A 25,404-nucleotide genomic window follows, 5' to 3' on the forward strand; every position below is an offset into this window, starting at 1 on the left:
CCAAACATCGACCGTACATATCGAGAGACAGATGTGCGACGCGACAGACAGCCTACGATCGATTGGCAAGAAAACTATTTTCTCTCTTCGGTCGGTATCGATGTTCCTCGGAAAATTTACGGGAAAATCGATTAAACGAGGTCCTTGGAAAATTTCTTCGGCAAACTTGTGTACATGAAGAACAGAGTAATAAGTCGATTATTCAAGAATAAACCCCCTCGGAATTCGCATATTTACATAGTACATATACATTTTGGTATTATTTTCTCCGTGAACCAGATCGAGCGGCTGTGTATACACAGAGCTGAGTTTCGAGGGGGTAGGTGGGGACGAAGCACAGGGGAAGAACGGTTGGTTAAAGCAGGTTATCACGCTTGGTTGGTCGCTGTGTCTTAAACGATGTCGCGTAAACTAGCGAGCCGCCCTAAAGGAAAACTCTCCCACTCGTCGTATACGGGCCCGGCAGAACGGCGACGCGCGGTGGCGGAGCGAGGCTTTGGCAAAGCTTCGGTTTGGAGCAGAGGATGGGAGGAGGGGGGGGGGGGGGAGTGGCTGCAGCTATAATACATCAGAAACTTAGGAACAAAGAGGCGGGAGGATGTCGTCGTGGCTGCGCCGTCCGGATTCTCCGGCATCCCCCAAGAAACTTTGCCTATTTGTTAAATCTTGCCGGGTAGCCGCAAATCTCTCAGATACCGGCCAGCAGACTCTATCTGGCCCTGGCCAGTTTCGTTCGGCTCTTCCTCGATTCGCGCCACCCCGAGGATGCGATTAAAATCGATCAAGTCTCATTGTCCGCCGCAACCTGCAACTTCGCCCAACGCGGCACGACCTTGCGACGCCGTGCACCGAGACCCTGACGGCACTCGGTGCGATGTTGAGAAAATCCGAGGGAAATTTTGGAAAGAGCAGCGATCGAGTCGAGTGGACGTTACGAGAGATTTTATGGGATGATAAAAGCGGCAGAAATTGGATCTGTGGTGCGGGAGGAGTCGAGCGAGAGCGAGGGTGCCGCTCGAATAGAGAGAGATTTAATTTTTAAGGTCTATGCGAGGGGCAAGTGGAGGAGGGTGCGGGAAAGACGCGAAGAAAAGTATGTGACGCATCTAGAAATTATATATCGAGTTACGCGAGGCCTCGGAGGCAATCGCAATCGGGCATTTTACGCGCGCGCAAAGACCATCTGTCGTGTACGCTCTTTTCTAAGAGGGCTTCGTTTCGCCACCTCGGCATGTGGGAACTTGGCAAGTGGCGCTCCTCGTTAAACAAAATGGATAAAAAAGCCTGATAGTGCGGATAAGACTATCGTCATACGATATATATACAACAATGACTAAACTGTTTATCGATTCTATTATTCATACAGTCAAGAAGCAGACTTCGCCAGCCTGACATAAATGAATCGCTGGTGCAAATAATTAATTCGACAAATTATCCGTTGATTTAACGCGTTTCGTTCAATGCTCGTTTCCCCGATCGCTCTGCTCCCTGTTATACGGCTTGCCAATCGAAAATGTACCCGCGATAAAACAAACGAAGGCTACTGTGTGTATATATATATATATATATATGTATCGCAGTGATATAAAATAAACCACATCCCTTTATTAAGGGAAAAGTCAAGTAATATTCCACGCATGTATGTATGTATTATGTACGAGCACACTTGCGAGCGAAGCCAAAGTTGCATTTGGAGAACTCGCGCGTGTATTGTCTCGACGCACACGAAAAGCGTTCGTTGGTTGCTACACGAAATTCAGGCAATTTTCATATTTCCTTGACATTTGTACATCGCTCTCGAGGAAAGCACTTTATTGATTATTTTCCAACTTGTCTGTTTTCTATTTCTATCGGTAAAGGAGCATCCGCAGGCCTCGCAGCGCGCACCAGATGTCTATCTTCCCCTCTTGCCCCCCTCTATCCCCTCCACATTGGCTCTCCCTTCATAACCACTCGAGAACCTCGTCTTTTTATCTTCGGCTGGCCCCTTCCTACTCCGCGTCCATCATCGATCAGATATTCCCCACCAGATGAAATGATAAACTGCATAAAACTCGAGGGGAGGCCATTTTCAACTCTTCTATAGCGACGATTAGTTGATCACGTGACCCCCTTGTGTGCGAGCCCCGTCATAAGGAAGCTCAAATAACCCAGATATAGCCACGAAATGAAACACCCACGAGTTCTCAACTTCGATAAGGGAAAAGATCGTTGTCTCTCTCTCTCTCTCTTCTGGGTCAATCATCAGCCTTGTTCGGTTCTTTGAGCCGAATGGTTGATTTTATTTCAATTGGATGAAACGTTGCTATATATATATATATATATATATATATAATTTTGATCGGTTCGAGAAATGGCTTTTGGGTGGATTAGTCTTTTAAAGCAGGCCTTCTCTGGCTGGAGGATCATCTCCTCGAATGCACAGCTTGTCTATCTTCCTTAAGATTCTATAACGGGACCCCTTTGGATTTCTTGCGAGGTGGCAGAAGCAACAAGTGGCTTCTTAGATCGGAGAATCTTAGCTCGGTGCTTGCTCAACAAGTGTTCCCTGTCCCTCAGCCGCAGTAAAATTACTTGCTTAGAAACTTCGCACCCTCTATACTTTCGCGCCTACAGATTTTTTCCCCCTGCCTTTCATTCCCCTATATCATTCTTAAATAACTAATTTCATACGCGATGCGTTTATAAATAAGTAATTTAGAATCTAGAGTCGAGCCTCGATCGATTGCTGCACGGACGATACTCTTTGGTTATGTCATGTGTGTATAGTATATTAGGTCTCTACTGTGCAAAATTTCGTTCACCAACAGTCAAAGGTCTTGTGCAATATCTGTTGTAATAGTGTTTAGGAAAGAAATTTTGATTATCGTGCGTTTGGTAAATTTGAAACGAGGAAGAAATTCTTCGTTACATATTCTCTCTAAATGGATTTAATTTTGATGAATTTTACTAACGTAAAATTTTCTTACATGCAATCATTTGTTTAATCTGTTTTAATATCTCACGTCTACCAATTGCTCTGTGAATAAATTTATTCAATCTTTCTTTTTGATAAATATTTAAGAAGAATTACACGTATCATAAAACATATTTATAAGATTGCTATTATGCATTTTTTTTTTGCCCAAATAGCAGATTAAATTAAAGAATAAATTTTTAAGAAAAACATGGAAATTTCACTTTAAATCAATATTTGAACAAGCGGTTGTCTCATTTATATAGTTATTAATAGTAATTCTTTAAGTTTTGTTTTGTTTTGTTTTTTTTTTTTTTTATAAAAAACTTATAATTTCTTTGCAACCCCTTTCTGAATCAATTATTTAAATTCCGAAGTAGTCCAAATAATTTGCAAAAATTGCAAAAGTGCTTTTAGGAAAAATGATAAATTTCTTTGATAATATTAAATCAATTTGCAATAGAATAAGAGGTTGATCCGTTCGACGGGAAATTGGTTGATTCGCGTGCTCGAATCTTTGAAGAGACACGCCATTGTCCGGAAAGCCTCTATCGGGCTGAGGGAACATTTTGGTGCGAGATAGTGGGAGGATTACTTTCTTGAAGGAGAAAACTCAAACAGGCAACGTCTTGTAACCTGTTGAACCATCCCCTCGGGACAAGATAAACCGCTTTCTTAGTTGGCGTTCAAGAGGGTTGGCGTTTTATGGCTTCTCCCAACACGAGCCCCGACGGAAACCATCGGCCAAACGATAACTTTTTCTCTCACTACTAAGAAAAGATAAATTTTCTCTCGCCAAATCTAGTTTTATTCTCGAGAAAAGTTACTTCGTTTCGCTCGACGAGATCTCGTCAGCAAACCTTTCTTCAACGAGTGGATGGATATACACGCGCATACACATCCAAAGTCTGAATTTAAAGCGAAATTAGAATATTTTTCAACAAACGCACCACAGCTTGAATGTTATCTTTTCCACGCCTTCTTTTGATATCCAGCCAGCTGGAGCGATATAAAAACATTTCATCGACAAAATGACGTTGCGACAAAATCATCTCGTAGTTCAGCCGAGTGCATTCATCGCGCGCACTATATAGATTAAACGCGAAACTCGATCGCTTACCTCGCGATGATAATCGTCGAGTTGAATAGGTCGATGATTTTAACCGATCCGCGAGGTTAAATCCAGTATAGCGCTCGGCGTATAATTAGGATAAAAATCGTAAGGAGGATAAGAGCCAGCTAACCGCGCGAGCATAGATTTACATAGCGCGTCGCTGTAACTCGTCTGAATGCAGATCAGCATCGGAATTAACGCCCCTTCCCCCCCCCCCCCCGTTCGATCCTTAAAAATAAATAATATTGGCCCATCCTGACGAGATATCTCAGCTGCGATAATTATTCGATTAATATTGAACTATTTCGGTGGTACACAGCCATGCAGAAGCGAGCGAAGACTCATCCACGACGGAAAAAGTGCTCGAGGCTGTGATTCAAGTGTTTTTCCACATCTCTCATCGAACGGTTATAAAAATTGTCGGAGCTTCGCTTTTCTTGATTAGCAGCGGCGGTCTAACCAGCAATTGTCAAGCGGTAAAAATATAACGAATCGCGTGTGCTTCTCGCCAGTTATTTCCAGCGAAAAGACCTTTTAGCGTCCAGTTATTCGTGATCCTAAAGATTTTATTTATAAAAGGATATCGCGGGTGTATATACGTGTTTTCCGCTTGTGGAAAATCAGTATAGTTTCATAGAAATTTCCCGATGGATCGATACGTGTGTTTGGAGGATCCTTTCCGAAGCTAGCAAACGATGAAAAGTCCCGAAAAAGGAGGATCGAGATATATAACGCAATGAGAACGAAGGTGCGATATGAATATCGCAGAATAAACATCGAGGCCTGTCCTTTTTTCTTTCGCACACAAGGTTACAAAGTAAGAGGTTTTTCGGGAACGGGAAAGTAGTCGGTTGAGTCCACAGGTGTCCGGGGTGCACAATGATCGCGTGCGTGCGTAACGAATGTGGCAATGTTGGTGAACGGCCAGGCGCGCACGCACGAGCGAGACGAGTCGAAGGAAAAGGAAAGAAAAGGAGAGGGGTTGAGACGACCACACCACGAAGAGGTCTCTTAATTTCCGTGTGCTCGGCCATGGAGTATAGAAGCCGGGGGAGAAAAAAAGACTGGCCCTCCGGGAAAGAGGTGGAAAAGGGACAGCGGGATCCGCGCGGGCTTTTCTGTCTTTTCTTCCGTGCACTCGCGCGACCCTCTCTTGCACAAACTCGACGTACGTGCTTGTGCATATATCCCGGGTCTTCCGAGTATTACATAATTTTGCCACGATCTTACGGTCTCTCCTTTCATCGACGTACTCTACTGGCTACCGACCGCACCACTATTATTGGGAATAAAAGGTTGGGAAGAGAGCGGAAGATTAATCGCGGGTGAATGAATATGAATTTTGGGAGTACGTGGCTGAGGTGGGCTCGCAGGCGAGGCTTTGGCGCGAATATTGGACGGAAAATATTTCCTCAAGTTCGGTGGCCGGGGTGTGGGACGGAGTTTGAGTGGAGAGGGCCGTAAGTCTTGAGCACAATAGGAAGAGGAGGTGTAGGTACAGTTCCGTGAAGAGCTCTTTGAAGAAGTGACACCTTTGTTTTCCCAGAGGGCGCTCTAACGGAACCCCAAGGGGTTGGACGCTAGAGGAAAATTGGCGTCACGAGGAAATTACGCGGAAGCGGACGCAAAACCCTCCACGTTAACGATGTGCAATTTTCAGCCATCTAGGCGGACACCTTCGTATACCCGGCCGCATTTATTCGCACGCGTTCTTTTCTTCTGCTTTTCGCCATCCCCTGTCCTGAGCTTGGATCAATTAATGCACTAGACCTCTGCAGCCTGTATACATATATATATAGTATATACTTTGATAAGGAATGAAGAATGATGGAGCGAATCGAGAGATAATTTCTTAAAATTTGCAGCTTGCTTGGCGGGCGGAGTGGGGTTAAGGGGGGGGGGGGGGGGAGGGGAGGGAGTAAAAATGGCTGTAAACTTAAAGCGCATTGCATTTAGAAGCACAAAAATTCGTTGGAGGATGAATCCGCGTCGGAAATGCAGCGGGCAATTCCCTGGTCGGTAGGCAAAACAAAAGGATGAATTGAAACGAAAAAAAGCAGCAGAGAGAGAGAGAGAGAGAGAGATGGAAAAATCCCGTACCATGTTTTCTAAGCCTCGGAGCTCCATCGAACCCTTCGAGGGGCTATGAATAAGGGATGAGATGGTGTGTGCGCGCGCCCCGCCTACTCCTCTCCTCTCCCTATACGATGCACGCACGCGCGCACGCACACCACCGCGGAGAAACGAGAATTTTCAATATTCGCGACCGTGCACGCACAAATATTCGCCTGCACAGACGCATAGCTGGCCATGCGCGAATTTTAAGCGCGATTGTATGACGCTAAACGAATAAATGTGCAAATTTGACGAGCAAGCGCGAAATACAACTGCCGGGATCCCATCCCGTCTCTCTGTCTGCACTAAAATCTCCCATTTGCGGCTCCACTTGTGTGTGTGTGTGTGGCCTATCCCTATTCCAAGCTGTGCGTGTGTATTGGTATCACGGGCAAACCCCTTCTCTTCCCGTATAAATGCACGTGTTTGTGGAAATACCACGATGGACACCTAGGTCCCGCTCGCGCACCCCCTCTCTCTCTCTCTCTCTCTCTGTGTTAGTGAGTCTCTACGTATAGGTGCACGCATGCTTTTTTTTAATTTCATTTATCTACCGCGAATTTTCCGAATTCAAGCAGCAGCTTTCTAACTCTTTGATTTCGAACAATCCAATTTCCTTGGTAATCGTCGCTGTACTCGCCCTCAATCCCCCCCCCCCCCCCCCCCCCTCCCTCCCTCCCTCATTACTTCATTTCCATGCAAGCAGATTTTTATCAACGCCACTCCCGGATGTCGTACTATGTATATATACGTAGGCTGAGCTCTCTCCTGCACTTTTTCCATTTCGAACGTTTTCATCGAGATCGCGAGAGACAGAGGGCCTGGATATTCTTGCGAGAAACTTTCGGATGAGTGTGGGAAAAGCACGCTGCTGTAATTAGTGTTTCCTGGCTCTAGTTTAATCGATTTGGAAATAGTTGGCGTCTAGCAAAATTAGCTGGGCACCCTCGTCATTCGTCGCCGGCCATGGAACCACTCGAAGAGATCGAGCTCGGCTGCAAGAAACAAATTGGCAAAGTCCGCGAAGGAAGACAGACGCTCACCGCTGCACTATGTGTATATATATATATATAACTAATTTTCTTTATGAAAATCCTGCAAATTTTCCAAAGGATTTATCCTCGTTCAACAAATCCAACTCGAGACGAGAAGAAAGTGCAAGAGATTTGCTCAAGCACGAGGTGCAATAGTCCAAATCTGTGATCGACGATGTTGCAAAAATTTGAAAATATATATATATATATATATTTGGAGTTGCGGATTTCGCAAGAGGGACTTCTCTCCTGGGTGCAGGCCGGACCAGCAGCTACCCCCGGCCCGCGCGCATCCGGAACGATGCTGGCCAACCGGAACGTTGCTGGGATGACTCCGATTTTCCATCCGGAGTTTTCACCGGAGTTTTTTATCCACGAAAAAACTCGCGCCAGAGGTAAAACTGTCGAATTCACGGCAGCACTTAAACGCGCCTTTAATAATTGATCGAAAAATCAACTGGCTCTTTTAGCGCGTGCAAAATCCACGAAGAAGCTGCGTGGTTTGACCAAAACTTCTCTCTCCAACGTAATTATTTTTCAAATACACAGAACCAATATGGCCTGCTCGTGCATCGAGCAAGAAAATAAAAATGTCGATTTTATTGATCGAAGGAGGAGCGAGGAGAAAATGCAAGATTTAATAGGGAAAACTAGATGTGTGGGAGGGGGACTGCATGAAAAGTTTGACCGGACGCAACGGGCGCACAATGCGCGCACCGTGTTCCATTCTGCGGAGCGGTCACCCCATAATCCTCCAGCCACTCGACCCAATCAATATTGTTTTATATACCGCGACTCGTCAGAAGCCATCAGCAGTCTCCACTGTGAATTTCGCTCGTTCCATTCCCCGAGCTGCCTTTGCTCCTCTGCTTCCTATTTTCTCTTCGAACCCTTCGACCTGTTTCTCAGCATTTAAAAATTACCAATAACGCGTGTACGTTGTTCCGGAGGAGACACTCTCTTCGAGTTTCTTACAAAGGTCTTTGTGACGAAGCTTGTGTGGAAATCGCGTGAGTAGTAGAAGAGATAAATAATTATCACGGCCAGCAGGCTTCTTGAAACAGGAACCGGAAATATCGTCGGATGATAAGACCAGCACTATCTTACAAGATTCACTCCATTCTACGTACTTGACTCCCCCCCCCCCCCCCCCCCTCTTTATACTTTCAGCCTCGTCATTGTTAATATTATAATCGACGCACTTTGTCGAGATGCCTATATATATATATATATATATATATATATAGATATAGCGATGAACGTTGGTCCACGAAACCGCACGATGTTTCTTCCTCGCTGTACGTGCGGACTAAAACTATATACAAAGCTGGAATGTAAAGACACGGGATGACGTAATAATACGCGAGGATGGAAATTACGCGATGCTCGACGAGATTCTTTATCCGATGGATCGCGATTACCCATTGGCGGAGGTGGCGATTCACAGCGGACGCATCGGCAGCCAATCGCGTTGCTCGGAGGCAGTCGGCGAAGTTCCGGCCGCAACATCGACGAAGGCCACGCAAACCGTAGGCGAACCATCTCTACACTGCTCCGCGATATCTCCATCTTTTTCCTTTTCAATTACTGCCTTTCGATCCTTGCTCAATGACATATATATATATATATATATATATATATGGACGAAAAGTTTAAGATCCCGGGGATTGTTGGTCCAGCCGCGGAGACGTAATGCAAGTTTGAGATCCTCGCGATTAAGGCGTCCTCCTAACGACACTTTGAGGATCGTTGAATGGTGGGGGGCGAGGGTCAATCGGGGCTGCGACGGTCCCCTCGTTTTAAACAGGTGTCGATAATGTCGCGATGAGGGACGCGGATGTATAACTTGAGACATTAGTCGCTCGATCGGAGGAATCGTGAAATTTTTCCGGAAGAGTGGGGGGGGAGGGGGGTGACGGATCGTTATTTTCCCGAAGAGGAATGGGAAGAACGGTGCGGCCTCGCGCGAGTCTCGTTCGTCGAGGGAAGAAAAAATTTGTGCGGGAGAGACGCGACGTACGCGTTGATGCGGAGACTGCAGTCTGCAATTAAGAGAAGTCGCGGGGTGAAGGTGGAGGAAGGGGTGGTCGCCTTGTATGATAATGCGTTGTAACCTCCGTCTGCAGGCGGAGAATTATGCGATAAAGGAGGAGGGGGGGGGGGGGGGACGGACAGCGGAAGAGCGAGCACGTAGAAGCTATACGGGTGTCATCTGACGGAAGATGGGAATGGTGCGGGAAGTGGGTACTGGGTAGTGCCTGAGCGGGAGGAGGAGAGTGGGGGAGGTTCTTACTTTGCATTCCTTTGTGCATCTCCCTGAGTTGAGCCCTCCATCAAGCCCCCCTCCCCCTCCTCCTCCTCCTCCTCCTCCTACACCAATCCAACGTCCTTCCCTCTTAAAGCTTCGACTAACGCCAGAGGTTTTAATGCACTTGTCTACTTCAGATGCGTTCCTCATAAAGACACACATATGTCGTCTGCTCGACCAAAGCGAATAGGAAACAAACAGCCAGGGTTCGCCTTGCTCGTTCAACCACGAGGTACTTGGAATTTAACTGTACCCTGGGACCGACCAGATCCGGATCTCGATTCAGATATCCTAGGGATTTCTGATTCAACTTATTGAGAGTTTCCTTCTTTGCACTCTGGATGATGGTAGCATTGTCATTCGAACACTGCACGATTGGGTCAAACTTGTATAGTGCGAGATAGCTGAAATATTTGCAGTTGACCGTTTGTGTGAGAGCTGTAGTGATAATTGAATTGAAGAAGATGTTGAAAATTTGATAAAATTGCTGTAAATTCTTGTAAATAGACTACATGGACAAATAATGTCGAACGCCAATAGAAAAACACCTTGCGTTCCACGGAGACTCCTATCGTAAAAACCCAGATTGATTTCTTAGCTATGACTGTAACGTATTTACACATTCCACGACCTATTCTAATTGAGAAAAATGAAAAACCTTTCGCAACGAAGCTTCTACTCTTCTTGATCAAAAGCTCTAAAAGTGATCGTTATATATATATATATATATACAGTACATGGCAGACACAAATGAATCAGGTGGAAGAGACGCGTTTCGCTCGTGCCACGATACACTTTTTCCACATTGCGTCGATTTGTCCGGAGAGAAAGGAGGAAGAGGCCGGGCAAAGTGTAGCAATTAAGGGGAGCCGACCATATCGGGTTAATTTTAGCAAGTACCCCATGCACGCAGACTCACCATTGATAGGAAGAAAGAAAACACCGTGGTGAATGAGATTAAATGCTCTGGCATACGTGGGACGCTATTGAAAAAGGGCTTAAAGCTCGAAAGAGAGACAAGACCATGTGGGGGATTAAGACACGCAAGGCCAGCCAAAGGCTTTTGTGCCACTAAAGAAAGCGACGCTTCATTGATCTGGGACACTGCAAAAGAGTTTTTCTTCGAGAAGTAATTAGCACATACCGCGACAATGTCGATCGTAATTAGCGTCCTCGGTGTCTATATGCCACTGCTGTATATTCCTCTGCTGCTCTCTCCCATATGCAACAACGCGAGCGTCCAATCAACGCACTTTCTTCTTCTCCTTCACTCTCCAAGATTCTTTCCTCACTCGAGAGCGAGCTAATTGATCGCTGCTCAAACTCGTTAATGAGCAACGCGTTTGTTCAGTGGAAATTCGAGCATTCGGATCCTTGGGTTAATAAGAACCTAAGGATGGATCTCGACTCGAGGTATATATATACTCGATTTAAACGTTTGCAAACATTCTTCCTGTTACGTTAAGTAGATGTACTCGATGTAACTTGTTGGTCGTTTCTGCGTTATTCCCGTAAAGCGTCGTTGCATTGACTCAATTGCTGGGAAGAACCGGAAGTCGAAGGATAGAAGGTTAAATATTGTGTCCTTGAAGAATTTACTTTTGCGGAGTAGGTATATATATGTATGTAGGGGTGGGTGGTTCGTCGCAGCGAGTCCTCGTTTCGCGGAACGAGTGTGGTGACTCGTGAAAAATTTCAATGAAAAAGGACGAATGAAAATGCGTGGTAATTAAAATTTAGCGTGTATTATCGATCCGGCAATTGGAAATTTATGAACGGGGTAGGTCGATGGGTTAGGTTCGACGAACCTCGAGCAAAGGGGGGGGGGGGGAGGGTTCCAACGACCCGATTTGGGTCAATGTCACGGTTCAGCGTGTCGATGTACACACTCTGCACCTACACCTATACACGTACACATACATATATATTCTAAATGTACACTTTTCGAAAGGTCGGATTATCGAAATTGCGGCAAAGCCAGAAACTTTTGCATAATGAGCAATCCCCCCTCTACCGCACGTGCATAGCACTCGACAAGAACGCACGCGCGCTGTCTCACCCACACACAACGACAAAGCGTGACGCGTTCGAAAATTCGAATGAATATTTTCATTTGATTTCGTTAATTAATCTGATTGCCAGGCGGTGACCTGCTTTCAAGTTCAGCACATCCACGGCCAATTATTGACATTATCAAACGCCGCTGCTGCTGCACAACGCAACGAATTTCCCGCTATAGACTTCTCCTGCGTTTGTAACACCCTAAATAATAATATATATATATATATGTATGTAGCAAAGCGATAAACCTCGCTAGACAAAAAGAAATTATTGACATTGGTCCCATCTCGCGACCACCCACTAATTCTCGCGAAAAAACATTCTTCATGGTACAAAATTCATCGTAGCATCGCCATTTTCATTATACACGGGACTCTGTCGAGCGACAAGAGGATAATTGCGCGCAGAGTTTTTCAGAGAACGTAAAACAGTTATTATGTGATCGATGGTAGATCGAATGATTAGAGTGGGTACTTTGCGAGAGTGCGAGTTCTCTGTTATTAATTTTCAGGGAATAAGGAGGTAGGGGATACATGAACTGAGAGCTATATATATATATATATATATATATATAGGAGAGAGATGATTTTGTAAGGCGCGAGGTGCGCGAGAGAGGGATTGATACGTACGGATTCCCAAGCGGTGCCTCCTTGTCAGACTCGTGTCGAGTTCTCGACTCGTCACGAGACTCTTCGTCATCATTGCTCGCGACGTCCCGCGCGTTATATAACGCTCACGAGTCGAAAGTTTGCGGCGTTGTATCGTCCTTGGGAATCTCACGGGAAAATATAAGGCACGAATGCAAATCCGGCAGAAAGTCGATTCGCCCGCGTCTTATCGCATCTTCGAGGCGAGTCTGTCTCGAAATTAAGCAGATCCTGTGTAATAATGATAAAGTTGGGGCTGAGACCGAACGTGCGTGTTTTGGACAGTTGGTGTCTTATACATTCCCGAAGAGAGTGACATTTGTAGACTGGAGTCGCAGCGCGAACGTAAACGGATCGATGCAACGCGAAATTGAGTTGGCACGAATTAATTGATAATCTCGCAGGATGCGTATAGAGGGAAGTGGCGAACGGGAAAACTCGAGCGTCTTCCTGGCAGTGCGACGCCGGGACTCGCGTCGAGAGTTCCCTCGGCCGGGAGACTCGAGGGACAAAAGGGCAGAGGGGGCGAGAAGCGGAGATCCCCGCAAATCTCCCGACATTTCCTCACGTTACACACGAGCGAGCTTGAAAGTTTCGCCAGCCGCAACTTTCACGCGGGATGAGAAGTTTGCCTTGGAATTGCGGGGAATCGCGGGCGCACGCGCCTCTCCCAAGTCCAACAACGCCTTTCACAAGCCCCGCTTTATCCCCGCCGCCTAATTGCTTCCCGGGAAATTAATCAAAACTCCTAATAAGATATTTCATCCGATCTGATACGACTGTAGAGACACGGTGGCGTATCGTGTCCGAAAAAGTATCGCTCGTCTCCGGGCAATCTTCCATTTTCTCGCTATAATTAATTCTCCTGCTCTAGACGACACGCGAAATTCATTCTTGCCGTGCGAGCCAATCGTTGTTGGATGCTTTGAATTAGCGTGGCTCTGAGGGTTACTGGAGGATCTGCTATGGAAGATTGCTTATGTATATAGAGACAGGATTTTTATACGTTGTATCGTTTAGAAATTTCGACAAGATTTATTCCTATGCGTGAAACGAGATGCGAGCAACGATATTATTACGAAAGGCGAATCAACCAAAGGACATCCAGGGAGCGGATTATTCTTTCAAGGATGATCGTCATTAGCATTTTTATCAAACTTGGTCAATCTCTCGTTTTAACGCGCAGTGGCTCCTTGCGTCCTTCGCGCGTCCTTCTTCCGAAGAAGCTATATATATATATATATATATTTTGAGAGGAGTGGACACTCGGTTCTCAATTCGAAAACTCTCTTCTACGTTATTTACATACGACATGCGACGATATTCCATTTACAAGTATCATACGTTTCTTCTATACGTGTATATAAACAACCGAGTCACACGTACACCCTTAAAATATTTACAAGCTCCTTGCGCACCCTTCTTCCGAAGAAACTATATATATATATTTTGAGAGAAATGGACACTCGGTTCAATTCGAAAACTCTCTTCTACGCTACTTATATAGGATATTTTTCATTTTCATATTTAATACGTTCTATTCGTTTCTTCTACGCGTATATAAACAACCGAACCACGCGTATACCTGCAAAATATTTACAAGCTCCTTGCGCGCCCTTCTTCCGAAGAAGCAATATATATATATTTTGAGAGAAATGGACACTCGGTTCAATTCGAAAACTCTCTTCTACGCTACTTATATAGGATATTTTTCATTTTCATATTTAATACGTTCTATTCGTTTCTTCTACGCGTATATAAACAACCGAACCACGCGTATACCTGCAAAATATTTACAAGCTCCTTGCGCGCCCTTCTTCCGAAGAAGCAATATATATATATATATATTTTGAGAGGAGTGGACACTCGATTCAATTCGAAAACTCTTCCACGCTATTTATACACCATATAGAACGATATTCCATTTTCATGCCTAATACGTTTTATTCGTTTTTTTTTTTTACGTGTATATAAAAAAACGAATCACACATATACCCGTAAAATATTTACAAATCTCTCTCGCATACTCGAGTATTTTAGCGGCAGGTCACAATCGAGGCAGTACTCGTTTAAAAAAATGTTCGACGCCTTCGACAGAACCGAAGAATCGAACAATAATTGTTTAGCAAATTTCCAACTACACTTTCTCATAAGGTATTCACGGCTATCCAAGGTTAAACTCGCGACGGGAGTGCCTTGAGCAATTGGCGAGAGTTTGTCTTGCTGACTATTAATGGCGTTGCCGCACAATGCAGTATAGATTGCCATAAACTAGCGGTAGTCTGTTGAGAAGTTATCGTTAATCATGCGCCTGACCCTAATCGCCCCATCGTCACTACTTTACGCTTACAGCGATTCCGAACGTTCGACAAACTGAAAAGCTCCTCGAGCGTCCAAACGCAACAAAAGCAACACTATACGTATATATAAAAGCAACATTGACCTAACGAACGATACGCGACATCTGGCAAAATATAAGAGAGCTACAGATATTTACTCTCTCAGAATACTCCTTGCGCTCGCATACCAATTATTACACATGCTGAAACAAAATGGGTTCTTGAAATAAAGCAAAGAAAAAAATCCGCAGTCTTTATTTGTCAAAATAAAATACAAAAATAAAGGTCGATCTTAATTCGGTGCTCGAAGGAGAACATGGCTATCGAATCTTCTTGAGACGTATCGATCAAACTGACTCGAATAGAAAAGAAGAGTTTTGCGCGAATAAAAAAATCGTGCGTCCAAGTGAAATATTGTGCGCTTTTTGTAGATGATAAGTGGGAAATAAATGGACTGAACGTCGATAAGTGTTGGATAAGAAGGATGGGAGATGCAATAAGAGTGAAATGACAATAATTTGTATATATAGACGAGGAAGGGGTGTATCCACGTTAAATAATCGTCCGGATTAGATAAGAGAATAAATGATTGCTGTCAAGGTGACCGCTACGCACACGCGAACCGGAAAGAAAGAAATCTCGGTCGAACTGTTCGAAGCTTCGACTCGCGATCCAAGCAAATCTATATCGACGCCCGTGAGACAAAAACTCGCAGCTGAAAGAGAAAAGGGGAAAGACAGAGGAAGGTCGAACAATGACAAAGCCAAGTATACACAAACGCCTTGACACAGCCGGAGCAAAAACTTTGTTTACGAATCGGTGTCCATATAGCGAAAGCAAATAATGGTCGCGCGAGTTATGCCGCAACTGAAAAACACAAAATAAACGAGAAATAAATAATAACGGAAAATATGGCAAGAGTAGAAAAATCATCGAGACAAAGCGTAAAATTTCCAAAACAACTAACGTCGTCACTCGTGAAGGTGAATGATAATCTCAACAGTGTGGTGCAGCGGTTGGTAATTCACGGCACATGCACGTACCGTCCAGTTTGTTCCAAGTTTGAGGGAGACGACAGTCACGCGTTAAAACGTGTCTAGAGTAGCACCTTTCCACGATGAAACGTTTCTGAAAAGCCTCGAAGAGAGAAATAGTTCACTCCCGTTCGTTGTTATCTCGGTAATCACACATTGATAGTTCGAGTATCGTCGAGAGGGAGGCGTGGGGGTGGGGGGGGGGGGGGGGGGCGTAAAATCTCGTAGGAAATCCAACGGCACAAGGTATATAGCAGAGACACTTGCACGAATGCGAAAAATATCCGCGATTATTATCACTGAGCGAGCACAACAACAGTTCGAAGATGGTTGAGAGGGGACGAGTGGAAGCAAGGGCAAGAAGAAGCGTGCGTGTCGGAGGTCGGAAGCATCTTCGACGAGGACTAAACGGCCACTGATCCCGAGGGCGAAGGAGCCATCCCTTTTCTTGCCCAGTCCCTCCTGGCTCTCCGTGTCCTCCCCATTCCCAAATTCCACAGGTCCCACGCAGCGAAGGGCGCACTTGCGGAGGCCTCCTTGGGTCCCCTGCGCGCTCGGAAAAAAAGGAGAGCGCGCGCGCTCGCGAGTCTCACCGCTGCTGCTGCTGCTGCTCCCGCGGCCCCTCAACCGCGTTCCCGCCGCAGGACACCGAGACACTCCCGATTATCGCTGCTGCTCCACGCAGCCGAATTTCTCTCCGTGTTCACTCTGTTGCGCGCGCGTCCGTGTGTGTGTGCGTGTGTGCGTGGACGCGCGCGCGCGCCTCTGGTGCGAGAGTGTGTGCGGGTCCGTCCGTGTGGACGCACGTGTGTAAGGGGGGATCGCGCAGGGACGAACGGTACGGCGGCGATGATCCGTGGTTGTTGTGTTGTTGTTGTTGCTGGTATTCCCACTGTTGGCGTTGTTCAACGGTCAGAAGGGCGTTGCGCGGAGAGGAGAGCAAGAGAAACGGTGATGAGGGGGGCGGATGGGGTGGGGGAGAGGAGCAGGCGCGAAACGGCAGTGGCGATAATTACAAGGAGTTCGCGTCTTAAGTGGTAATAGCCTGGCTGGTCAGCCGGGCAGCTCCGTATGACGAGGCCGCCGCTTTGCTACTGACGAACGAAAAGACCACCCTAACCCTGCACCGAGGCACTCTGCCCCCACCCCCGGCGACGGGCTACCCCTCGGGCGGCCGAATAAGCAACCCTTAGCCACGATGCCACCTCCACGGCGGCGGCGCAAACGCACTCTGCCTCCGAGGGTAGTCTTATCCCCTCCGACACTTGCTAGAAACAAAACCACCCCCCACGAAATAGTCGTACGAAGAGGTGGGAGACCTCGACTTTCTCTCTCCCTCTTCTCCCATACGTATGCTACTCCCCTCTAACGAGTCCCTACTCCCGAACCATCTCGCGCGCGCTACCACCCTTATCGTCTTCCTTCCACCCTGCGGGAACCGCCGCAGCGCCGTCTTAAGATAAAAACACCGACCCCCGATCGGATTTTCCAGTTAACCCGTTCATTCTCTCTCCCCCACCCTTCTACCCCCACGTTCCAGTTTCCCTTCTCGAGAGAGTTCACTTTAAATCCCTTCTCCTTGCCTGCTCCATCCCCCAGCCAATTCCTCCAGCTTTTCCACCCCTTTTCCTCCCTCTCGAACTTTTTGTTCTTCTCCTCCCCCACTCTTCCTCCTACTCTCTCTCTCTCTCTCTCCCACTTTAAAGTATCCCTGCCACAAACTCTCCTCCTCCACCTCCTCCTTTCTACTCCTCGCCTCCTCCCCCTCCTCCACCTCTTCAAAAAGCCATTTCACGGGAACCACTACCCTCTCTTTCGCCTCCTTCCCACCTTCCTTCTTCCTCCGCTTCTTCTCCCCTTTTTCTCTACTTACTTTCTCCACTTTCTTTGCCTCCCCACTCCCTAGAAAACACCACCACCGGCTGCGGTACTTTCGATTTTTTCGCTAACCTTCAACCCTGCCGACCTTTTTGTTCGCGCGATAACGTAACGCTTAAAACTGTTTGACGCTGTTACGTAAACATTCATCGGGGCGTCAACGTACAATCAACCTCCCCCACCCTCTCACCGCGCGACAATTATACCCACCATACCCCTCGCCGTTCAAGGCCTAATGCTCCGCTTCCGACCATCCTAACAATTTCCCAAATATTCTTTCGTCCGCTAAAAATTGCATCAACCCCTCGAGGGGTCATCAACCCCCGATGTGTCCTTCTATCTACCCCGACAATTCCTACATATCCATACTCTAATTATCTCAATAATCTTCCTCTGGCGTCGCGTTTTCTTTTCCCGTTTCCCGCATTTTTCTTCATTTTAAATCTACACTCTTCTGCGATTTTCTTTTCTTTTTTTTTTTTTCAGATTCATCTCTGGCTATATATTACATCCGTCTCATTACAGCTTCCCTACGAAATTTCCCTATCAGCGAATTTTAATTCCCCTAAAAATAACGCGATCGATACGCTTCGCGAGTGTTTTGTAAAATTTATTTTGACAGCCCTTCTTTTTTTTCCCTCTCTCTCTCTCTCTCTTGACACGGTTACTTGAAAACTTTCGAAATTTTCACCAACGTCTTTTCTTCTTACGCTCCTATCGTGTCTAATACCTGTAAATTCTGCACAGCATATTTCTCACCCACAAAATTGTCCCGAATCTCAAGGATTCTTTCGTTTTTGTTTCTCTTTAAATTTTTACGCACGATTGATCAAAAACAGACGCAGATTTGATCTTTACGACGAGCGAACGTCGAAAGGTCAAGTGAAATTTCGCGACTATCGATAAGATATATTTAGACGGTTTGCGCCTTTAAAGGTGAAATAAGGGAAATTATATTAGGACGCGAAGCGCGAGGAAGGGCATTATAGTGGCAGGTGCGCAAAGAATGTTGAATTTATAGGCCGTTGAAGAGAAAATGAGGGGATGAATGTTGTGTCACGTGGATTGCTCTATTTTTATAAGTTTCTTCGCGATGGCACACCTGTTGGGATAATTATCCTCCAATGAGCTGTGACGAATTCATCATTTTCCACGTATCGGATATTTTCAGCTGACGCGCAACCAATAAGCCTCGCGTGGAAGATTCTCCACGAGGTACGAATATCAAGTTGGAGGGTAAATCAATTATTACGTGCATAGCTGCTTGGCTCTCTCCACTCCTAAGTAAGTGGCAAAATTTATTTGCTCCAATTCTACCTGGGACACTTCTCCCCATGCACAATGTGGGGAATTGCTGGATAACTTTCATCATCGCAGTCGCCTTTAATTTTATGATAATTCGCCTGCCAGCTCCCCAAAAGCTTCTTGCCGCTGAATTTGTCACGAGTCTCTTGACAGATGAATATACACGAGTGAAAGGAAAGTGTGCTACACCGTGCGCGAGCATCCCGTAAGAATGAATCGCATCACAGTCGAGTCGAATCAAATTAATTGACTGCTTTTCTCTCGATAATTCTCTGGACAACACTGAATTTATTTCAAGTTCATCACTACGCGATAACGACTGTGATCGAGTCAGGTAGTCGGCTAAGAAAGAACCGATTGATACCGTTTCCGCTCCTCAGGAAATATATAATCATTGAAAGACTTTGATAAACCCAGCTGAGAGTATGGCTAAATCACGTATCGAAATGGGACGATCTGGAAATGTACGTTTTATTAGAAGGACTTCCGAAAGCATAAAGACTTTCAGCGACGATGATCGAAGCGAGCTGTAATTCTTATCAAGAACAGTGGAGAAATTTGGTGTGACGTAAGAAATGGGGATGAACGATATTTGCAAAATTGTTGATCGTAACAATTTTTTCAGCTCCCCCTTCCCCTCTGATCAATGTGTGTGTGTCCCTTCATCGATCTATAATTGTTTTTACTCTCACCACCACCCCCCCCCCCCCTAGACCCTTATTTTTTCCGACCAAACTGCCCCACTCCCTACCACTCTCCCTCTCTCTCTCTCTTTCATTTACTATTAGCCTCAGAAATGTTTATGACACTGTTTGTTCGATCACGAGTTATTCATGCCGGGACTATCGTTCGTACGGCCGAAGCAAAACTCGCCAAGAGGCACGACAATGGTGATACGGATCGAGTTTCTCCCGTTTCTCACCCTCTTGGACGCTTCTTCCCTTCTACCGAGCCGGAGAAACTGGTTATAGTCCAATCTCCCTCGCGTCTGGACAACGTTACTCTTTAGTACAACTCGAACGATTGCACGCTCAACATCTAAAAGTGTCCAGCAATTTTATCAATAGCTCCAAAACTGTCCTTGCGATTCTTCCTATTTTTTCCTTTAGAATTTTACTTGATTTAATTCTTTCCGTTAATTGGTTAAGCGTGTGCCTTTGATGCTCTTTCGTCACGATGCATGCCCCGTCGATTTTAAACGAATCACTGTGCAAAGTGCATCGTTAGGCCAGAAATACGTTCGCTACCATGTTAATATCATGTTGACCTGTCAACTGAAATGTAAGGATTTCAACAAGAACCTTGAGAGTGATTTGAATTTATCATCATTGATAAACAGAGGTTGATAATAGTTTTCGTGCTTCGATCCATCACAAAGCTCGCATTGCTAGGTTAAATATTAGTACAGTGATTTGAATAGCTGTCATTTACGTTAAATTGAAAGAGAGCAGACTTCACTGGTTGATATAATTAATACTTTTAAGCGTTGGGTATCGATGGATTTTTGTTGGAAAGTGAAAGAGCAGCCATTCCAATGTAACATTGCAGAATGCAGATTTATTAGAATAGTGTATCGATCGGAAGCTATAAGGCTCGAAGAAATTTCATTATTCGTTTGATCATCGAGAGGAAATTACTTGTTATTTCATAGTTTGCTAGTGACGAGTACGCGCAGGCCTTCCCTTTTGCGTGAATGCCGTCGGACCCCAATTCACTCTGCTCTCCTTCATCAAAAACCCGTTCGACCCTTGAAATTCAACAAAAATCTGATCGTTGCGATTGCTCGAGTGCCCCCCTCCCTCTTTGTATTTTCAATATTTTCTTCTTTTACATTTAAATTCAACAATTTAACCGAACTCTCTTTTTTTCCAGAACAGAATTGGACAATTGCCAAGTGCAGTCTTCTCTCTGCTCTAACAATCTATTTTATTAGCATGATTTTCTTGATGGACACTTTTAGTGCTTCGGTCTTGCATCGTTCGGTCAAAATTTGCTCTCGTGTGCTTTCGATACGATTATAACGAGCGAGTCGTTGAGTCTGAGCCGCTTTTATCGAAGAATTTCTCGTTTGGGTGTTCAGCATGATTTTTGAAATTTAGACTAATCGAAAGGTTCCATCGTAAAGTTTTACGGTTTTAAAGCTCGTTGGATCACACGAGTGGGGCTTCACAATTTCGTCAGGGTATCAACACTTGCCACAAGAGCGTCCGATGTTATTTAGTTGGGAAATTCTGAATTTCTCGAAAATTTTCTAGGAATAATCACCAGCACCACTGTTACACACCATCACTATTCGAGTCACCACTGAACACGATTCGACACACAAGCTTCAGCTAAACTGGTCGTAGCCAGTCGAAAGGGATGAAAGGAACAAGTGTCTCGTTCCAGAAACAAAAAGAAATCAAATGATCAAAATATTGGCACAAATGCTCTTTTATCTCTAGAGGGGCAGGATACTATACACAGCGATAAGCAGAAATCAAGCAGCGGGAAACGGTTTTGGCACAAGGTAGAAAATGAAAATGCACATGCAACGTGTTACTCGAGTACAATTTTTATAAAATTAATAATATGTTTAGCGGACTAATTGACTGCCAAAAAAGGTCAAAGTTGAAAATAAGTGAGTGAAACCGTGCTGACACAGCCGTGTTCGCGTGACCGGCGCGACTCGTTTTCATCAAATTTGTAAAATATTATTTTCAAGAGGAGAAAAATATATCTCTGCGACAGATGGCACCCATTGATAAACTAAAACTTTGCTACATGTCTCTGAAAATTCCGTTTGATTTTTAATTTTCATTTTAGGAAACCGTGAAACGTACAAAGCAGCTACCTCTGAGATGAAACAGGACCATTTACATGCAGTTGTGGTTCGAAATACCCAAAGCAACGGACGCGATCAAAGGTTGGAAAAGCTGATAACCTGAGAACAAGATTCATGAGAAAGAACAACCGGGTGTGGAAGAAAAAATAACGTTAACGACGCAGTGTCGTGCGTTCATAACAGGAGAACGGAAAAAGAAGGAGAAAAGGTTGTACGTGCTTTAAATCACTAAACTTGGAAAAAGCGAAAAACCAAGAAGGAAAACTGGAAGAAAGCAAAGAGAAAGATTATCACAATTCACCGGGACTCACCTCCGTGTCACGCCTATCCCAGGATAACGAGGTCCAGGACAAGGGCGATGCGGGCACTATCACAAGAAGAAGAAGAAGAAGAAGAACAAGTCCAAATGGTCGAGCGAGGCGATTAGTTTAGTCTCCTATCCAAAAAAGCGACGTTTTTTATTGGATCTCACCGGTAAACTTGACGCACTGTTACAAAAGCCCGAAAAAAGATGATATATATATATATATATATATATATATAGATAAAGAGAGAGAGAGTCCATGTACAAGCCTATACACACACACACACACACACATATATATATATATATATATATATATAATCCTTATTAGAGAAAGTTTGCAGAGAGCGTAGGGTTTAGTAGAGAAGGGGGGTAGGTCAGGTATTTTCGTCCAGTGGTATATATACTACGTGGTGTCGGTCGTGGAGTGTCCGTCGTCGCTGTCGATGATGTTCGTTCGTCGATAGGATGATGAGGGGGTGTAGGGGGGGAGGGGAAGAGAGAGAAGGGGTGTCGGGTAAAAACTGACGGATGATTTTTTTCGGTGCTTTTGTGCTCAGAGAGATACTCGAGTGGTCCTGGGTGACCTCGCGTGCGGGCGGCCGTAGTTGCGGGCGGCCCGCTGGACGAACGTGGCACGATCGGCGCGGTAGAGCTTGGTGCGTGGTGGAGCGCGAACTTGCGGGCTTGCGGGCGCACTGGCGCACACGGCACACTCGCTCCGCGTAGGCGGAGAGAGAGAAGCTCCCGAAGCTCGCGGATGCTGCGAGGAGCGAGAGAGTCGCGCGACGACGCAGCCGTCGAGCCGCCGACGGCGCCGGCCGGGCAGGCGCAGCGACTCGACGCGCCAACCCCACGAGACACCCGACCGAGCGCGACGTAACTACTAGATGCTCCCCCCCCCCCCCCCCCTATATGCTCTCAACTCAGCGCGAGCCTCGTCTCTGGCTCCGTCCGTACGAGCACGCGGAGAATGAGAAACACGGTGCTCCGGACGGTGGCGCCATCAGCCAACAGACTCTCCTGCAACCCGAACTAAAACGACGCGACGGAGCCGCGACCCATGGCTCTCGATCACCTTCCTCCCTTCTATGTTCCAGCTATTATTGCGTAATATTTTTTTTTTTCCTCTATAACAATACAAATTCTTGGATATATTTCGAGCGATCCTTTTCCTTTGTCTTTGTTTGTTCGCGAATCAAGGTAATTTCTCTTTTCGAGGAATATCACGCGCGACGGTACTGTTTTTCGGAGAATTCGAGCGATCGAGAGGCTCTACTGGTAGCAAGTGATTCTTAAGAAGGAGGAAAGTGGAATTTTTTTTCTTTTCAAGATTTAATTTATAGCTATATATGATTTTTGGATCCAGTCGTCTTTATGAGAATCTAACGAAATTTGAGTATTTCTCGCGTATTAGTATATTTGTAAAGATTTGAGCAAGAATAGAAGAGTACGAATCGATGGAGTTTTTCTTGGTCAACGAGTCTGACACGAAACTACCTGTTTCACTTCTTCGAACGAAGTTATTATAGCTGACGAGTTTTCAATCTCCACGACTTTGTCGCTTTTACACTTGGCTTTACTCGATCCCTCTATCGAGACTATACAAACGTCTGCTTATGGTATATATATATATATATATATATATATGTGTGTGTGCCTACAAGCAGAGACAATTAACGCGCATCGACTCTCCTATAGCGTATAAATCCGAAATCGACACAACACCTGGTAAGAAACGCGTACACAGGTTACACGATTGCTCAAGGAGGAAAACTTGATGTTCACAAAGTATCACAAATTAGAAATCCTCTCGAGGACCATCGATAGAACCGAACGATAAAAAGCTCCGAAAAAAATCACCACTACAAATACATGTAGAAATGCATTCACCTTGGGCCGAAGAAGTTCGATGGTTAATAAAAAGTCTGGAGAGAGGATGGGGTTCTCTCCGAGGAGCACTCGTCGATCGGCACTGAGAGTTGAAAGTGTAAATTGGTAAAAATTTAGGAACTTTGTTTGATGCGAATCGAAGGAAAGTGGAGCAACGATGTTAGATGCTCGCGACGGAAACGTTGTCGGCGCTCGGGCTAATGTGGCGAGGGGAAAGAGTCGGGATCTGGGAGGAAGCAGCCGGCAGGAAACGCGAGGACCACCGGACACACGAGCCCGCCCGAACTCGACCGAGCGCCGAGGATGCCGCGCGTCGAGTGAAAAAAACCGCGCACCCTGGTCGAAGAGCTTGCACGAACGGCTGATCGACGAGCTTCAATCGCGCGCAACAGGACAATACTACCTACAACGGACAGCCCGCGATCTACCAATAGCACACCACGATCTTCCACACGCACGCACACACAAGCGCGAAAACTGCATCCCTCGCTTAATACGCGGATACAAGTATATAACCACTGAAAATCTTATTACTCACCGTCGTAATCGTTCGGAGTAGTAATCAGCTTTCGAGGAACGCGCATACCGTCTATACAAATTTTTATCTCGTTAACCATCAGCCTTGTAAATACGCAGCTAATAAATGGAGTATGCTCCATTTGTCTCGAATGTGAAAACAATTTATTGACCGTGTTACTCGCTGTGTGTATATAGAAACTTTGGTCCTCGTTAAAGAGTCATCGTGGATCAAATATTTTCATTCGAGTCTCGTTCCATCGATGGATCCATCAGGATGCTGCGATCTACGTGGATCGAGCAACGCTACAATCAAGCGATCTTTATAACTTTTAAATTACGAGGGATGAACGAGGATATTGCAATGTTTCCATCTTCTCTCGCAATCTCTCAAAATTCTCCATGTTCCTGTAGGAATTTAACGCCGAGGATTTTCTGCGAAACTCTCTCAATTGTGTGGAACATCATCAGTGTTTATTAATTTCAATGTGCATCTCTTATTGCTGATGGATTGCACTTTCGACTTATTCAGCGATATTGGGATGAGTCAGTTTTAGCCTCGAGGTATATCGTTGCTGAGCTTGAAACGTTCGACTGGCCTTGGGAGGGTGTCCGGGGAGGGGTTCTTGGGGTATTGGCGAGAGGGTGGCTGGACAGTGGCGATCTCTTGCTTAGACGGCTAGCATCCGAACTAACGTCTTGGCTGATCAACCTTCCTTCCAACCCACACGTATCCTTTATTCATCGATCTATACAAATCAGAAAAAAACCAAGTTTCTCCAGAGTCCAGTCGAATAACTCGCAACTATTTTTTCTCCAGCACACAATTTAAAAAAAAATCTCTCAAACTGCTCCTAAGAATAAAACGCGATTAGTTTAGCAAAAAAATTAGTCCTAATGAACGTCGAGTCGTTACAACGAAATAGCACGCCTTCCCAAAGTGCGTGGATAAGATTGGTATATATTAGAGCGGGAAGCAGTTTGGGTGTTTAAGAGGGTTTGCTGATGGACGCGATAAAAGACGAGAGGGAGAGGAGAAGGGGATGCAGCTGGGATATCGAATCAGTAGCCGGTAT

At 45.5% G+C, this 25,404-nt stretch overlaps 1 long non-coding RNA gene across 3 annotated transcripts in view; it reads right to left on the reverse strand.

Moving 5' to 3' along the window:
• LOC136776716 (uncharacterized) overlaps positions 1 to 22,663 on the reverse strand; it is a 59,832-nt gene extending 37,169 nt beyond the window's left edge. Inside the window, exons 1-2 of one of the 3 annotated variants that reach the window (XR_010823127.1) lie at positions 22,507 to 22,663; positions 21,927 to 22,051 (exon numbers count right to left, since the gene is read on the reverse strand). This is a non-coding gene — a long non-coding RNA (uncharacterized lncRNA). Of the gene's footprint in view, positions 1 to 21,926 lie in introns of all 3 variants that reach the window. The other 2 variants (XR_010823126.1, XR_010823125.1) reach the window with 2 other exon arrangements.
• Between the last annotated feature and the right edge of the window lie 2,741 nt (positions 22,664 to 25,404).

This window comes from Prorops nasuta, unplaced genomic scaffold (genome assembly GCF_024137725.1).
Source record: "Prorops nasuta isolate Cenicafe-Biocafe unplaced genomic scaffold, Cenicafe_Pnas_1.2 PNAS00010, whole genome shotgun sequence".
Lineage (NCBI taxonomy): Eukaryota > Metazoa > Arthropoda > Insecta > Hymenoptera > Bethylidae > Prorops > Prorops nasuta.